Here is an 18,983-nt window from a genome sequence, read left to right as displayed (position 1 = left end):
AGCTTGTCTTGCATGTAGTAAGATTTGAACTAGTTCACCATCAATGTCAATGTGGATGATTTGAGTTGTTCAAGTGTCCTTCAAACTAAAATGCCTAGATTTGAATGATTCCAGAATAGTTAAAATAGGTATTTCAACATGTGTTCCTAAAATTTATTTATAATTTGTATTTAAAATCGATTTTAAATTCTAGACTTAAACCTGTATTTAATTTTTGTCCAGATATACTGTTTTTGAAAACTGTATTTAAAATGTGATTGACTATTGGAATCCTGTACTTAAACCTGTCATGTTTATCTATCCATATGTATTTTAGCCAGACAATGTGGTCCAAGATTCGATGTATGTGGCAGAAAGGGAAGTAGGCTTGCAGTTGGACATCCACATCAGCAACTACCATGAAAAGAAGGCATGCCAAAAACATATCACTAGGACAAAGAAGAGGCAATAGAGGAGGGAAGAAAAAAAATGGGATCAGATTCACAAGAGGTGTCTGGACATATAAAGACAAAGCGTTCAAGACCTGTAGACATCCCTTTGATGGATCACCAGCAGCTGTTGTCCCTACCTCCACCTCCAGTGATTCCACTGATAGTGGTACCAATGCCTCTCCATTAAGAAAGAAGAACTGTAATCTTAGATTTGAGCGGCCTACTAGTGAAGGTCATTGAGTCGTATCATGGCAATGCACCCCCATCCTATGCACACTTGATGGAAAGCAATGGTGGGCACATGGGAAAGATCGTGTTTATTCGTAAAGATGTTACTGCCTTCTTGGAATTTTGTTTGTCATGGTTCAAAGTTTTTATTTGGAGCACACCTAGAAGAACAAAAGTAACCAACATCCTAAGCGACCTATTTTGAAATATAACAGTCTTGGCACAAGAAGACTATCACAATGCTAGATTCATGATGAATTCTCAAGGAAAATTATTGAGTTCAAAGCCCGTTATATTCAAGGACTTGCCGACCATCTGGAACAACTTCACTCACTTGTCGACAGGCAATACTATTATTTTGGATGACTCCTTATACAAGATTTGCAGAAACCTAGCTAGAACCTGGAGAGTGCTTCCAAAGTTTGAGATGCAAAGTGATGAAGAAATGTGCTCCTATTTGATGGACAATGTCGTCCCATGATTGTTTGTGTGGCTACAAATGGAGGATCACCAGTCCTATATGGCACATTTTAAGCACGACCTCTTCCATAATGAGGAGTCCATTGACATTATGGAGTATATGATAAGACACAACTGTTGGAAAGAGTATTGAAGATGGAAGCAGATGCATGTAGTGGTATACCAACCTTTTTTGTACATCATTAATAACTTTTATAAAAATCATTCATTTTTGCCTGTATGTTGCCTTTTTGGAGATGGAAGACTAATTGGATTCCTTTTCTAGTTGAAACAAAGACTCATTCATAGTGTTCTTATTTCAACTCCTTCTTTGTGTTTTTAAATTGTAATGTGCTTAAAATTAATAGAATGTCCTTGGGAGGTACGTAGCATTGAAATCCTTTTTGCAATGTGATGGAAGACACTGACTATATTGAGCACTGAGTACCACTACTAGTAGTACTTACTAGCACTACTACAACAACACCAACCACTTGTAGTAGCACTAACAACTAGCAGCTGCAACACTAATTAGTAGCATCACTGGGTAGGAGTATATACACCACTTTTTAGTAGCACTATGTAGTAGCAACACCAACTAGTAGCACTAGTAGCACCAACTACCAGATCTTACCACTAATCTAAGCCAAGCACTGAGTACCACTACTAGCAATACTTACTGGCACTGCAACAGCACCAACCACTTGCAACAACACTAACAACTAGCAGCTACAGCACTAATTAGTTGCAGTAGCAGCACTACTTAGTAGCATTACCAATTTGTAATAGCACTAGTAGCACTAATTAGTAGCATCACTAATTAGTAGTAGCATCATTACTAATTAGTAGCATCACTAGGCAGGACTAGCAACACTATATACACCACCTTTTAGTACTATCAATTTGTAACAGCACTAGTAACAACAATTTGTAGCATCACTAATTAGTATTAGTAGCATTTCTAATTAGTAGCATCACTGGGCAGGACTAGCAGCACTATATACACCACTTTTTAGTAGCACCAATTTGTAACAGCACTAGTAACAGCACTATGTAGCATCACTAATTAGTAGAAGTAGCATTACTAATTAGTAGCATCATTAGACAGGACTAGTGGAAGGTAGGTCCCTGAGGGAGTTCTAGTAGGATCTGAGAGAGTGGTTATTGCCTTCCATGATTGGCCTCACGGAGCAAGAGGACGAGGTGCCCTTCTTTTCCTATACCACCTAGATTGGTGGGAGGCGTTCAATGGACTCTTCAAAATGGACCCCTTTGAGGGAGAGACATTGGGTGGCTTAGAGGATTCCCGAGGCGGTCTGTTAGGTCTTTGGATGTGCCTATGGTCTAGTTTGTAGCCAAGGAAGATTTCCTACTTCTTTTGGTTGGTCGCCCACGGAGGTTTGCCCATAGGTCCATGGTTGGAGCAGATGCAGTGGGGGGGTAGTGTCACTGATGCTCTGTTGGAGTTTGGAGATGATCCCTCATTGCCTTTGGAGCTATCGTAGTGCAGTGAGGATCCAGATGGGAGCCCTCAGGATTATGACCTACATGTAGAGCGTTCAGAGGGACTACACTTGGGGGACGGTGGCATGGTTGACTGAGGGACGTCATGCTTTCCAGATTGATGAGGTCTCTCCAGCTTAATAAATACAAGATTAGAGAATTCAAAGGACAGAGCTCCATGAGGCGGTTCCTCCTTCTAGCTTGAATCCAAATTCCCCTTCAGAGGAAAGTGTTTGGGAGGTAGTAACCAGTGTCATGGCGTGGAACATTTGGGTTGCTCATTGTAATTTGGTGATGGGTGAGCAACCGGTTCCACCCGATGCTACCTTGGTCAACGTATGGTAGGATATCATTTACACCCTACACTCCACCTAGGTGCGTGGGACCCTAGGATCTAGGGTGACTATTGCAAGGTGCACACATTTTTGTAAGGCTTGGCTTGCAGGAGTTTTCCACATATTCACTCCATGAGGGATTCACTGGTTTTATAGTCCCACACCCGGCTATTAGCCCTTGTACTAGAGATTCCCTAGGTAGTGACCTGGGTTTCTCTAGAATAGGTTGGTTTCTTCTTTCAGCCTTTATTGGTTTATTCCATAACACCTTCGGGGCTATTGTTTTGTATGAAGTTTTCAAGCATTAATAGAAGGTTCCTTTCTCTACAAAAAGAGAAAACTAGGGTCACATTCTTTACAGATAGGCCAAACTCATCACTTTGAGCTCAGCATTGATGCCATTAGGGAAATTTTTGGTTTCCCCGTGATGGTCAAGCCATTCATGAAGGTGAGCCACTTGGAACAAAAGATCATACCATTGGTCAACTAGGATAGCCATAGGTAAAATGAAGGAATTCCCTTTTATGATATTACAACCTGCCCTCATGAATTAATCATACACAAAAAACATGTTGTTGACTCCTCCATGAAACATCCTATCAACTTCCTGCTAGACAACGTCCATAAGCCATGGCCAAACACTTTACATATCATTAGTCACAATTAATTGTAGTAGAACTTTGAGCCCATGTTTCCTTTTGGAGGCATTGGACTGCTACTTGAGATCGCAAGTTGTGGGCCTCATAGGATTGAGGATCCCAATTAGATAGGAGGACGAGCTATTAGATTCATAGTTTGTAGATGATACAACCTTGTATGTAGAGGGCACCACAGTGAGCTTGGAGAGAGACCAGTGCACAGATCAACTAAACAAAATCCATCCATTTCTTCATGGCTCTGAGGAGACACATAAGATTTGAGAGTGGGGGAGTGCCTTTGGCTTCAACAGCTGGATATCATGGGGACAAATAGAGAGATACCTCGTATGCTAGGTGGGTATTGATATTACAGTAGAACATCAAATTGCCCTAGTCCTTGAGAGTGTTTGGCACAAGCTTCTCTACTGGAGCTCAGAAAAACTCCTCCACTATAGAAGACAAGGCTGAATACCAATGGCAATAAGAGGTGTCCAAGGCCATGGCCAAATGGGCTGAACACATGGTGGAAAGGGCTAAAGAGAAAGCATCACAATGGCAGCCTATGGTCAAATACCACTTTTGTCAATTTTGTAGATTTGCCCTTGTGAGGTAGAAGCTGTGTTTTTTGCAGTGACAGAATATTTTGCTATGTTCTATAATGGCGTTTGATTCTCTTTCATAGATTGTAACTGAAAAGCTTGACAAGAACAACTTCCAAGCATGGAAGTTTAGAATGACGAATTTCCTTATGGGAAAAGGCTATTGGGAGTTCACTATAGGAAATGAAGAAGAACTAGTTCTTCCTAATGTTTCCAATCAACAGAAATGCAGGCATTTAACGGATGGCATGAGAGAGCCAGAAGAGTTATGTACTGGCTATCTATCAGTATTTCAAATTCTATGATTGTGCATATTCAAGATGCAAGTATGCCAAAGGAGCCATGGGATACTTTGGCAAAAATGTACAGCACAAATACACAAGGCAGGAAAATGCAGCTCAAGCGGGAGTTGCACAATGTGCAGAGAGAAAATATGAGCATCAATGACTACCACATGAAGGTGAAGAAAATTGCAGATGCATTTGCTTCCATTGGGTCGCCAATGGAAGATGATGATTTAGTTTCTGTGACCTTGAATGGTCTAGGAAAGGATTATGCACAGTTTCGGACATCCATTACCGTCTGTGAAAAATTTCTTGATTTTGAGGAGTTGTTCACTCTTCTAATTTCTCAAGATCAGAGAAATGGTGGTGCATCTACTCAAATGCTAGAAGAGGTAGAGACAAAGGTAGAGGAGGCCGATCTGGAGGCCGTGGTAGAAATCAGAATATGCAGCAAACTCAAGAAAACCAGTCCTATGTAGGAGGATGTGGTAACTCTAAAGGTAGGGGGAGCCAAAGAGGTCGTGGTGGATGGCAGAGAGGCCAAAATGTGAATAGCAATGTTGAATGCTACTATTGTGGTAAAATGGATCATATGGCTAAAGACTGCTACAAAAAGCAAATAACATTATGAATAGAAAATTGCAACAAGGCAATTATGCATCCTCTAGTAAACAGGGTGATGATAGAAATGAGCATTTGTTTATGGTGCAGCACATGACCAATTCTGTGACAAGTGCAGAAGAAAGCAATGATGTGTGGTATGTTGACTCAGGTGCATCAAACCACAGCAGAATGGATGCAGGATGATGCAAGGAAAATGGAAAGACTAGGATTTGTGGAGACTGGTGATGATACTACACATCCTATTGTGTAGATTGGTAAAATTCCTTTGTCTATGCAGGATGGGAAAAAGAAATGCTTGTCTGATGTATTTCATGTCCCGAATATCACCAAGAACCTAGTTTCTATTGGTCAAATGGTTCAACAAGGCTTGCAGGTGAGATTTAATCCTCATGGATGCTTTGTTGAGGATATGAAAAATAATGGTCGCTTGATAGCAAAAGGAAAGAAGAAGGGCAGGATGTTTACGTTGGATGCGAGCATGCCTGAATTGAGTGCAGCAATGTTTGCACATGGGACCGATGTAGTTGCAGATATTAATATCTGGCATAAATGCATTGGTCATGTTAATGTACAGTGACTTAAATCAATGCAGGCCCAAAATATTGTTGCAGGATTGCCTAAATTCAAGGTTGTAGAAATGCATAAGGTATGTGAAGCTTGTCAATTTGGAAAACAGGCAAGTAACAGTTTACATAATGAATAGGACTCCCACTGCAGCAATACATGGCACAATGCCAAAGAAGATGTATACTGGTAGCAAACCAGATATTTCTCATTTGAAATTTTTTGGTTGCATTGCCTATGTTCATGTGCCAGATGAGTTGAGGTCCAAGTTGGATCCAAAAGCTAAGAAGTGCATCTTTATTGGTTATTCTCTGTAGCAGAAAGGGTATAGATGCTATAACCCTTCTACTCATAAGTTTATAGTGAGCAGAGATGTTTTTTATGAGATGAGCAACTGGTATAAACCAGTAAATGTGATTGATGATGTAGATGCACAAAATGGTAATGCTGCACAGAATTCACAGCAGCAATCACAAAATATTAGTGGACCTGGAGTGTCCTCTAGCAGTGGTTCACATACTTTGCCATGGACAGGCAGATTGAGATCAAGAGAATCTCCTCAAAGCAATGCAGATAGTGGTATGCAAGTATCACGAAAAGGAAAAGAGAAGGTAGATCAGCCCATGTTTAATAAGAGGTCTTTATGGAGCAGCCACCAGGTTATGTTCATGCTATTCATCCTGAGTTTGTTTGCAGGTTGAAGAAAGCCTTGTATGGCTTGAAGCAAGCACCTAGAGCATGGTCTGACAAGATAGGATAGTATCTTGTCACTATTGCCTTTCAAATTTCCAAGGCAAATTTCTCACTTTATGTGAGAAAAACAAAGAAAGGTATTATGCTGCTTGTCATTTATGTTGATGATTTGATCATCACAGGTGATAGTGATGAAGATATCCTTCATGTGAAAATGCTATTGAAGCAAAAGTTTGAGATGAAGGATTTGGGAGAGCTGCGTTATTTCTTGGGCATTGAGGTGATTAGATCACCAAGTGGGATACGGCTCTTGTAGAGGCAATATGGATTGGACATGCTGTCCAAATATGGGATGACAGGCTGTAAGCCTATTTCAGCTCCTTTGGAGCAGAATGTGAAGCTGAGCACACATGCAGGTGAGCTTCTGGAAGACCCTACTATGTACAGATCCATAGTAGGAAGTTTGATTTATATGACTATTACCAGGCCAGATTTGAGCTATGCTGTTGGATTGGTAAGTCAGTTTATGCATGCTCCAAGGAAACCGCATTCAGATGCGGCTAGACGCATACTCAGGTATGTGAAGTCCACATTATAGTATGGACTATTTTATGAGGCTGGGGTTCAGATACAGTTGCATGGATACATTGATGCTGATTGGGCTGGTAGTATTTCTGATAGACGATCTACCAGTGGATATGTGTTCTCTTTTGGGAGTGCTGCAGTCACTTGGAGTAGCAAGAAACAGCCTACATTTGCCTTGTCGAGCACAGAGGCTGAGTACAGGGGTGTAGCAATGGCTGCATGTGAGGTAGCTTGGTTACATAAGCTACTTTATGATATGCATCAGGGCCAGTTGTCATTTATTGTGACAACATGAGCAGTATGTACACTTGGCAAATAACCCATTCTATCATGCTAGAACAAAGCACATTGAGGTGCATTATCACTATGTGTGGGAGCAGGTTTTACTAGGTCTTATTGATCTAGTTTATGTCAGCATAGAGGATCAGGTAGCTGACATATTCATGAAGGCATTGGGTGCAGAAAAGCTGCACAAGTTTAGAGACCTTCTTGGTTTGCAGGAATTGGGATTGAGCTCGAAGGGGAGTGTTGAGATATCGAGCTCCACTCGCGATATGCTAGGGTGACCGTTGTGCATTTATGTTACCAACTTGTTAGCTGCAGATGCGCTTGGTACACTACCCATGAATAATAGTTGGATGACAGCTATCCGTATGTACTCTAGTTCGTGGCTCACTTAGTATGCCACCTTAGTTAGCTGAGTTTGGTTTGAGACCCACATATAGGGTTCTTCTATTTCTTTGTACTAGAGTTCTTTTGGCTTTCACAACTAAGATGAGGAAAACTGTTTTCAGCCTCCACCTGTGTGTGTATTCCCCCATTGTGTATGTGAGAAAGTTGCAAGTGAGACTCCTTCCTTCTCTCCCACTATCTTCACAAATGGAGCCTATTCTAACAAATCCAAGTAGGTGACCCTAATGTGGTCTATAATTTCCTTCATGTTGACTTTTTGAAGGTGGAAATAGCCTATGGTCTCACCTATCAGATTCAGGATTTTATTGACATGTATGGGGACGTTCCAAATCCTATAGTAGTCATTGCTTCCTTCCACCTTTTGTGATGACTGCTTATTAGTTTTCTCTATGACATGCTTGAAAAACCTCCCACCATTAAAGAATAGAAGCTAAATATCTACCAAGAGTTAGTCTTCGATCCGAATGAAGGCCCCTCCTATAAGCTAGTAACCTGCATGTACTCCGAGATTGCAACATTCACGCTCAACACATACGAACTTTTGAGGATATTTCCATGACACTCATTCCTAGGAGCTCCATTTTCCATTTTTCTATTCCAATGACTACTCGACCAGCATTCCCTCATCCTCCAAGAAAAACAATCTTTTGGCCTACTCAAAAAATGTTGCTCCAAGGAAGGATCAACTATAGGAAGGGGGGACATGTTAACTGTCTGGTTTAACATTGTCACATTTTGCACCTTCCCACAAACTCTTACAAATATGCACAATTTCGCTCATGAATGTTGTTAGAAGATGCCTTGGACCTGTAGTGGCCCAAGAGAAATGTAATACTAGGAATAAGATAGTAGAATGGTAGGAAGAGGAGTGAAAGCATAGGGTTGGCCCTCCCTTCAAAAGGTGACTTGTATAAAAGGCCAAAACTTTTACTTTGGTCTTCAGTTGTTACTTGCAAGTTTGAGTAAAAGAAGCTCTCTCTTCTTTCAAGAGTGTTGTTTATGTTCTTCTTGCTCTTACATTTGTAAATGCCTCTCATCCCCCTTCCCTTCTCTTGTTTCATTCTCCCCATTCCCACTCCCTCTCCCTCTTCAAACTCCCTTATCGCTTCCCCCCTCTTCGTATGAGGATTCACATTGCAACAACTCAAAAAGCCCATACATGCTTGCATTTCTCCCACAAGGAGTAGCACACAAAATCATCACTAGAGAAACCCTTGTGCCTTGAAAACATTATCTCAATATTGCCACCTAACTCTTTGAAATACTATTTGCAAGTCACAAGGTTATCCTTAGTTACACAGTGCAATAAAATCAATTTTGTATTGGACACCATGCTACATTAAAACATCTATCTCTTAAATTGTTAAATACAATAAGATGTACTATTTTGAAAATTAAACTCTAAAATTTTCACTGAAAAAAAAAAGAGCCAATAATTCCCAAAGCTAAATTACCTTTCAAAACATTTATCTCACTTATCAAAAAAGTTCAAAAGTTTACTCAATTTTTACAAATCATTAAGGCTCTAAACATAAGAGCCATCATCATCTTGCTCATCTTAGAAAGACAATAAGGTCTTCATCATCATCCTCATTAGTAGTGTCACCTTATATCTTGTGTTTCTCCTCATTTGTTTTGAATTGTAATGCCATTTTCCATGATGGGAGGAACCTCTATACAAGGGGTGGAATCAAGAATGACATTGTATGTCCATTTTGGAGCTTACTCCTTATATCTCGCATCTCCTAAGGTCGCTTTTCCAATGGTTGGCACCTTTGAGTCTAGAGCTCTTAGTGCAATCATCATAGGCAACATTATCCTCATTGCATTCTCAAAAGACTCTGATAATGCTGGTGATATTATCTTTTCTTTCATATTATCCATTCATCTCTAACCACTCTACTCCCTAGCTTAGACTCCCATCTTGAAAAGTGTCTCAATAATTTTTTTAAATTTTTTGTCAATGATTGTAATGTGTAAAAGTCCATGCAAAAGCTTGTTCTTGTAGGCAATTGTAACATTGTGGGCCCAACCCATGAACTGTATATTGTCTCGAGCCATTGATGAGATCATACAAACTTAACAATTTCATGACCATAGTTTGTAATATCCTTATACCATGGCAAATGCTTGTGCCAATCTTTCACAACAAGTTCAAGGGGTGGTTGCATCACGCTAATGTGTACAAAAGTTTAGACTCTCTTTGTAATAGTCTACGAGCCTTTTTACAACTCTTTGCATTGTCCAGGATAATCTACACAACTTTGTATTGGCCTACCTCCTCATTATCTCCATAATGGTTTTTGCCAAAATGCTTGCTATGTAAACCCCAAGTTTCTTTCATTTTTGAATCAGTAGACTTATGAAAGGTCTCTCCTCTCTATGATACAATCATTGCATTCAATAATGGGCGTCTTTTTATATGTGTCCATCTCTCCAAAAAATCCATGCATCCTATGTTATGTAAGAGCTGGAAAATACTACGGTTGATGTGAAATTTTTGCTCAAAATATGCTTTGTCTCGTATGTTGTCTACAAGGCATTATAAGTAGGAAGTTTGAAACTTGCACCATATCATGCAATGCAATTCCATGCATCTTGCATGTCTACATTATCAAACATATTCAATGGATAATAAAAGCATATACAATGCAACTCCATGCATCTTGCATGTCTACATTATCAAACATATTCAATTGATAATTAAAACCCAAAAATGATGACCAAGAATTTATTGAGACATCGCGAGTCAAGGGTACAAAACTTTGTAAGAAAACAATACAATGTCTGTGCTCAACAGATAACAGGATCTCGTACACAAGAGAGAAAAGCAGATAGTATGGAGAATCAAAAATTTGATTACTATAGAACTGATATAATAAATGGCACTGCCTCCCAGCCGTGCGCTCCTGTGAAAGAAGCTTCGATGGCGAGCTGGAAACAGAAGATGGAGGCTGGATGCTAAGGAATCACCACATGCAAGGCCATGCATTTAGATCTTGGGGATTAACACATGGCCTCATTAGACACCTGCCCCCTATTCATAACACAAAATAAGTGACCATGCCAACAACTCATGCATTTTGACCCCTCATCCAATCGATGCCAAGGAGTGAGAATTTGTTGCATAGCAACTTGCTAGATTCATTTGCATGGCTTCGATGGGAAGCATATTTCAATGCAAAAGTTGCAGAAGCACTAATCAACTACAATGGCTAGGACACAATTTTCATAATTTAGGGATGAAAGTTGTCAATGAGTAAGAAGTTTATTTAAGAAGCATTTCAACTCCTTTCCACAGCAAACAAATAAGCATCCTAACCCCATCCTAGCATAGTGAGTCGTTTTTTTCCTTCTCGGTGGCTTCTATTGTCTCAATGATATCTCATTAGTTGCAGGCTACATGAGGCGATGCATCCACACTTCAAATTCTTGTTCGCATACGATTTAAAGAAGAGTATAGGACCTTTGTGCCCCAGAATGTTTCTAGGGCCTTCGTGCCCAAAATGTCTGCAGCTAGGTCAAGTGTGTAGTTGATTGGACAATGTCCTTCTACTCCTATTTCTTGATGCATCTAAAGGGGTGCGCCAAATGCTAGAATCGCTGCAAATTTGGTACTCACCTTTATAAAAAAGAACAAGTTAGTGGACACTTCTACATCATTTAATGAATTTTAACAAACTTGATGTCTAAACTAATCTACACAGTCCAAACTCTTATATGAAACTGGTGTGAAGATAGTGGGAGAGAGGGAAGGAGTCTCACTTGCGGCTTTCTCCCATACACAATGGGGGAATACACACAAAGGTGGAGGCTGAAAACAGTTTTCCTCATCTTAGTTGTGAAAGCCAAAAGAACTCTAGTACAAAGAAATAGAAGAACCCTATATGTGGGTCTCAAACCAAACTCAGCTAACTAAGGTGGCATACTAACTGAGCCACGAACTAGAGTAGATAAGGATAGCTATCATCTAGCTATTATTCATGGGCGATGTACCAAGCGCATCTGCAGCTAACAAGTCGGTAACATAAATGCACAACGGTCACCCTAGCATATCACGAGTGGAGCTCTATATCTCAACACTCCCCCTTGAGCTCAATCCCAATTCCTACACACCAAGCAGGTCTCTGAACTTGTGCAGCTTCTCTGTGCCCAATGCCTTTGTGAATATGTCAACTACCTGATCCTCTGTGCTGACATAAACTAGAACAATAAGACCTAGTAAAACCTTCTCCTGCACATAGTGATAATGCACCTCAATGTGCTTTGTTCTAGCATGATAGACTGGGTTATTTGCCAAGTGTATACTGCTCATGTTGTCACAATAAATGACAACTGGCCCATCTGTAGACTGATGCATATCATAGAGTAGCTTATGCAACCAAGCTACCTCACATGCAACCATTGCTGCACCCCTGTACTCAGCCTCTGTGCTCGACAAGGCAACTGTAGGCTGTTTCTTGCTGCTCCAAGTGACTGCAGCACTCCCAAAAGAGAACACATATCCACTGGTAGATAGTCTATCAAAAATACTACTAGCCCAATCAGCATCAGTGTATCCATGCAACTGTATTTGAACCCCAGCCTCATAAAATAGTCCATACTGTGGACTTCACATACCTGAGTATGCATCTAGCCGCATCCAAATGCGGTTTCCTTGGAGCGTGCATAAACTGACTTACCAATCCAACAGCATAGCTCAAATCTGGCCTAGTAATAGTCATATAAAGCAAGCTTCCTACTATGCGTCTATACATAGTAGGGTCTTCCAGAAGCTCACCTGCATCTGCACTCAGCTTCACATTCTGCTCCAAAGGAACTGAAATAGGCTTACAGCCTGTCATCCCATATTTGGACAGCATGTCCAATCCATACTGCCTCTGCAAGAGCCGTATCCCACTTGGTGATCTAATCACCTCAATGCCCAAGAAATAACGCAGCTCTCCCAAATCCTTCATCTCAAACTTCTGCTTCAATAGCATCTTCACATGAAGGATATCTTCATCACTATCACCTGTGATGATCAAATCATCAACATAAATGACAAGCAGCATAATACCTTTCTCTATTTTTCTCACATAAAGTGAGAAATCTGTCTTGGAAATCTGAAACCCAATAGTGACAAGATACTGTCCTATCTTGTCAGACCATGCTCTAGGTGCTTGCTTCAAGCCATACAAGGCTTTCTTCAACCTGCAAACAAACTCAGGATGAACAGCATGAACATAACCTGGTGGCTGCTCCATAAAGACCTCTTCTTGCAAATCACCATGCAAGAAGGCATTCTTTACATCCATCTGATGTAAAGACCATCCCTTTGATGCAGCCATAGCAATAACTGCTCTTACGGTCGCCATCCTTGCAACTGGACTGAATGCCGTATGTCTGTGCATTCCCTTTGACAACTAATCTTGCCTTGTATCTGTTCACAAAGCCATCTGCATTGTGCTTCACCGTATAAATGCACTTACAGCCAATTGCATTCTTGTCTTTAGGTAAAGGCACCAATTCCCATGTAGCATTTGCTTCCAAGGCATCCATTTCTTCATCCATGGCTTTCTCCCATTTTTCTTTTCCCATGGCTTGCTCAAAAGAAGTGGGTTCTGGTTCTTGTATCACTTTGACCATATAGGCATAGTGAATGGCTGTAAATCCATCATATTTCAGCCTATCCACAGGATACTTGACTCTAGTAGACTTGCGCAAAAGAGGCTCACTACCAGGGGCTCTCAAAACATCCCTGGTCTTCCTTACTCCAGGTGTAACAATAGAAGGAATACCCAACTCATCATCAATGCTCTATTCTAAGCCATTGGATTCACCATCCACATAAGAGTGACCTACATTCACATCAAACATGGGCTGATCTACCTTCTCTTTTCCTTTTCATGATACCTGCATATCACTATCTGCATTGCTTTAAGGAGATTCTCCTGATCTCAATCTGCCTGTCCATGGCGAAGTATGTGAACCACTGCTAGAGGACACTGCAGGTCCACTAATGTTTTGTGATTGCTGCTGTGAATTCTGTGCAGCATTACCATTTTGTGCATCTATATCATCAATCACATTTACTGGTTTATACTAGCTGCTCATCTCATCAAAAACAACATCTCTGCTCACTGTAAACTTACGAGTAGAAGGGTTATAGCATCTATACCCTTTCTGCTGCAGAGAATAACCAATAAAGATGCACTTCTCAACTTTTGGATCCAACTTGGACCTCAACTCATCTAGCACATGAACATAGGCAATGCAACCAAAAATTTTCAAATGAGAAATATCTGGTTTCCTATCAGTATACATCTCCTCTGGCGTCATGCCATGTATTGTTGCAGTGGGAGTCCTGTTCATTATGTAAACTGCTGTAGCAACTGCTTCAGCCCAATAATAATCTGGTAGGTCTTTTTCATTTAGCATGGCCCGAGATACCTCTCCAATATGCCTGTTTTTCCTTTCTGCAAGCCCATTTTGCTATGGGGTATGACTGCATGAATATTGCTGCTTTATGCCATGCTCCTGTAGGAACCTTGCAAACTCTTTTGAGAGGTACTCTCCCCCTCCATCTAACCTTAGGCATTTTATTTGCAAGCCTATTTCTTTTTCAACCATAACTTTAAAAGCTTTGAAATGCCCAAACACTTCACTTTTCTTTTTCCTAAAATGCACCCAAACTTTTCTGCTGTAGTCATCAATAAAAGTTACAAAATAATGACAGCCTCCAATAGATGCAGCTTTAGTAGTCCACACATCAGAATGGATTAATTCCAATGGCTTCTTACTCTCTTGAACATGTCTAGGAAATGGTTTCCTTGCCTGTTTTCCAAATTGACAGGCTTCACATACCTTATGCGTCTTCGCAACCTTGAATTTAGGCAATCTTACAATAATATTTTGGGCCTGCATTGATTTACGTCACTGTACATTAACATGACAAATGCGTTTATGCCAGATATCAATATCTCCAACTACATCGGTCCCATGTGCAAACATTGCTGCACTCAATTCAAGCATGCCCGCATTCAACGTAAACATCCTGCCCTTCTTCTTTCCTTTTGCTATCAAGCGTTGCTATCAAGCAACTGTTATTTTTCATATCCTCAACAAAGCATCCATGAGGATTAAATCTGACCTGCAAGCCCTGCTCAACCATTTGACCAACAAAAACTAGGTTCTTGGTGATATTTGGGACATGAAATACATTAGACAAGTATTTCTTTTTCCCATCCTGCATAGACAAAGGAATTTTACCAATCTGCACAATAGGATGTGCAGTATCATCACCAGTCTCCACAAATAATGGTCTTTCCATTTTCCTTGCATCCTACATCCATTCTGCATGACCTATCATGTGGTTTGATGCACCTGAGTCAACATACCACACATCATTTCTTTCTTCTGTACTTGTCATAGAATTGGTCATGTGCTGCACCATAAATAGATGCTGATTTCTGTCATCACCCTGTCTACTAGAAGATGCATAATTGCCTTGCTGCAATTTTCCATTCATAATGTCATTCTGCTTTTTGTAGTAGTCTTTAGCCATATGACCCATTTTACCACAGTAGTAGCATTCAACATTGCTATTTGCATTTTGGCCTCTCTGCCATCCACCATGACCTCTTTGGCTCCCCCTGCCTCTAGAGTTACCACTTCCACCTTCAAAGGACTGGTTTTCTTGAGTTTGCTGCATATTCTGATTTGAGCTTGCGTATTTGTGCTGTACATTTTTGCCAAAGTATCCCACGCCTCCTTTGGCGTACTTGCATCTTGAATATGCACAATCATAGAATCTGAAATACTAATAGACAGCCAGTAGATAACTTTTCTGGCTCTCTCATGCCATCCTTTAAATGCCTGCATTTCCTGTTGATTGGGAACATTAGGAAGAACTGGTTCTTCTTCATTTCCTGTAATGAACTCCCAATAGCCTTTTTCCATAAGGAAATTCGTCATTCTAAACTTCCATGCTTGGAAGTTGTTCTTGTCAAGCTTTTCAGTGAGAATCTGTGAAAGAGAATCAGACGCCATTACAGAACACTACAAAATATTCTGTCACTACAAAAAACACAGCTTCTGCCTCACACGGGCAAATCTGCAAAACTGATGAAAGTGGTATTTGACCACACAGTCACTTCCTAGTGACGATTTTGCATCAACAGGCAATAAGGATGATTCTGTAACTCCCAGTGTCTCTGCGCACAGGCATACGATGCAATTTATGCGGCAACTTTTCACCCACCTGCAGAGCAGTGGTCGCACAGCAAAAACAGGGCCTTTTTCTCAGTGTTTGTGGAGAACTTCTGCCTCCAAAACGGGCCCCAAAATGGCCTCGAATCAGAAAAATAAAGTCACCGAGAGGGCTATGTGGGTCTCAAACCAAACTTAGCTAACTAAGGTGGCATACTAACTGAGCCACAAACTAGAGAAGATAAGGATAGCTGTCATCCAGCTATTATTCATGGGCGGTGTACCAACCGCATCTACAGCTAACAAGCCGGTGACATAAATGCACAACGGTCACCTTGGCATATCACGAGTGGAGCTCGATATCTCAACAACTGGACCATTATATAATTTCCGCTTTGAATATCATCTAAAATCTTTGAAAGTAAAGCATATCTTTTAGACTATATAGGGCATTGTGATGCATGGAAAAACGTCCAAAAGGTATTCTACACATATATGCAAGTAAGTGCTCATTGATGGATTTATCCTAGTCACTTGTGGCAAAAATGCATGCACTCATGGGAGGGAAAATAGTTCAACATAACCCACTTGTTCATGCTACAATTTAGGTGAAGAAGAATGTGACGATGATGGTTAGCTCAGAGGTAAGGAATGGGGCTATAGGATATATGCATCCACGGAGGTGACATTAGGAGGCCAAGGGTAAAGAGCATTAATTTCTAGAGGTGCATCAAGATACATGGCCAACTTCCCCCTTGCATTGCTCAATCACGTGGGTAACATCCAAGTGGATGATTCCAAGACTTATGAACTTGATTTCTTGTTCCTCTTGGGGAATTTCATCCTTGGGAGGTGGCTTAGCGCTGCTCAGTTGCTTGATTTGTGGGTAAGGAGTCTTAATGTAGGTTATCACAGCATGTCTCCAAATGCTCATCCTATTGAGCTTGAGGTGGAACTTGGGTCTTTTGTTGGGATTGCTACTCCTAGGGCTGCTTCTCCTTGATCACACTCATTGCTCAATTTGGTGCTCTACTAGGTGGTCACAGTTGATGCATGAATTTTCTTTGGATTGCATGGTTTTGATGCCAAAAGCTATGTTGATATAGAAGGGATAGGAGCAAGTATCCAATAGACCTCTTGAGCATGTTACCCAATGCTTTAAGGCATAGTAGATTTAAGCTCATCAAATAAGACCTTAAATGGGCCCAAGATCATTTTGTGCCACATTCAGTATGAGCACCCAAAGCCACCTAGTTGCAATCCAACAAGGAAAACGTCATCTTCTTATATTTGTAACTTTTTGAGCTTGGCTACCTTTGCTCCTTTTAGCTAATTGGACCTTCCATACATTGATACATATAGAATATATACAATCTACACACACACACACACACACACACACACACATAGAATATATACAATGTATACACACACACACACATGTATGTATGCAAGCACGAAGACATGCATGCAGCATGAATGCATGCAAGCACGTATGTACGTATGCATGCATATACATAATACATACATACATAAGTACGTACATACATTCATACATGTGTGTGTGTTTGTGCACATATTTCACTACACACATACATAAACATTTACACATACATACATACATACACATACACATACACATACACATACACATACACATACACATACACATACACATACACATACACATACACATACACATGCACATACACATGCACATACACATGCACATGCACATGCACATACGCATACGTATATACATACGCATATGCATGTATACACATACGTGTATGCATATACACATACACATACACAAAAATAATTGAAGGCTTGGATATATACGATATATTGAATGAGCCATTTTATCAAGAACTTTGAGAAGGCATTACCATTAGGTGAATTGAAAAAAAAACTAAACCCAATTATTAGCTCAAATAGGGTGTTTCCGCATACCTAGTTTTAAACTCTTTTGGAAAAAAGCACTAGTGTTTGAGTTTAACTTTTTCTTGAAGAAAAAGTTATCATTTTAAAGTCGTATTTCTTTTCCCCTACACCTGGGGCCAACTATGAAGGAGTGGCTATGCTGACAAGTAGCAGAGGAGCTTCTCGAGGCGACCATTCCCAAACCGCATGAGCTCTTTATAACATTTGGGGTAGGGAGCTTGCGGATTTTTCGCCTTGTAAGGTATTGCAGGGAAAAGCTTACGGGTCAGGTACTACAGGGAAAAGCTTGCGGCCATGTACTCCACGCCTACCATGTCCATGCCGGCTACGAACATATAGTGGACTACCGACAATCGTATATGGACCAATATCACACAAAAAGATAATTTAAGGACTATAATTATTTATCCATAAAACTTTTATAACTGTATGTTGGTAAACCCAACTCATTCATTACAATGCTTACTCAGACACAAAGTGCTATGAATAATGCAGACAAAGGTGTATGTATAGTCCCCATTTTGCCCTTGATAGAAAATTCGTGTCCGCACACATGCATAGTATCCCAACCAGTAGTAGACAGTGATGGTCTGTGGTCCATCATCCCCATGAAGTCGGTGAGTCAGGACAACGTAATATCCCAAGTGGACTTGTCCCTCCAAAGGACGATGGACGTGGAGATTCATTATAAACCTTGAATCAGGAACAGTCCCAAAAGACAAACAATAGCATGTTTCCCCACTCATATACAATCCAAATAAACTTTTGTTTTAACAAAGATAAAGCAACAAACAATGTACACACTTCCTACCCAAGGTAGCTCTCTAGCTCAAGTAGATCCAACAACAGCTGTGTGCTCTCTAGAGATCTCCAGCCCGCAGGATTTGCAAAGTCAATGACTCTACTATTAAACAGGTCAACATAAAACATGGCTGTCAAGCAATTATGTACCTTGCACCTGCGCTCCTATTTCGGTGAGAAACATGAATTGCCTAGACATCCTATCGCATTGTAAAAACGAAATGCTTGTGTCAATCTACATATACAGGAGAAAACAATAGACTTTCAAGAGAAAATAGCCTGTAGTATATTGCAAACCCACAACTCAAATGGAAAATAAAATTTCACAGAGTACACACAAAACTCATAAAATCCAAACATTATCAAGGACAAAATCATGAAATATTACGTCTCACTTAATATTTGTGTATAT

The sequence above is a fragment of the Dipteris shenzhenensis genome, chromosome 26, assembly GCF_047967505.1.
Source record: "Dipteris shenzhenensis isolate YYH24624 ecotype China chromosome 26, Dip_SZ_1.0, whole genome shotgun sequence".
NCBI classification, from domain to species: domain Eukaryota; kingdom Viridiplantae; phylum Streptophyta; class Polypodiopsida; order Gleicheniales; family Dipteridaceae; genus Dipteris; species Dipteris shenzhenensis.
This window is presented reverse-complemented; position numbering follows the sequence as displayed.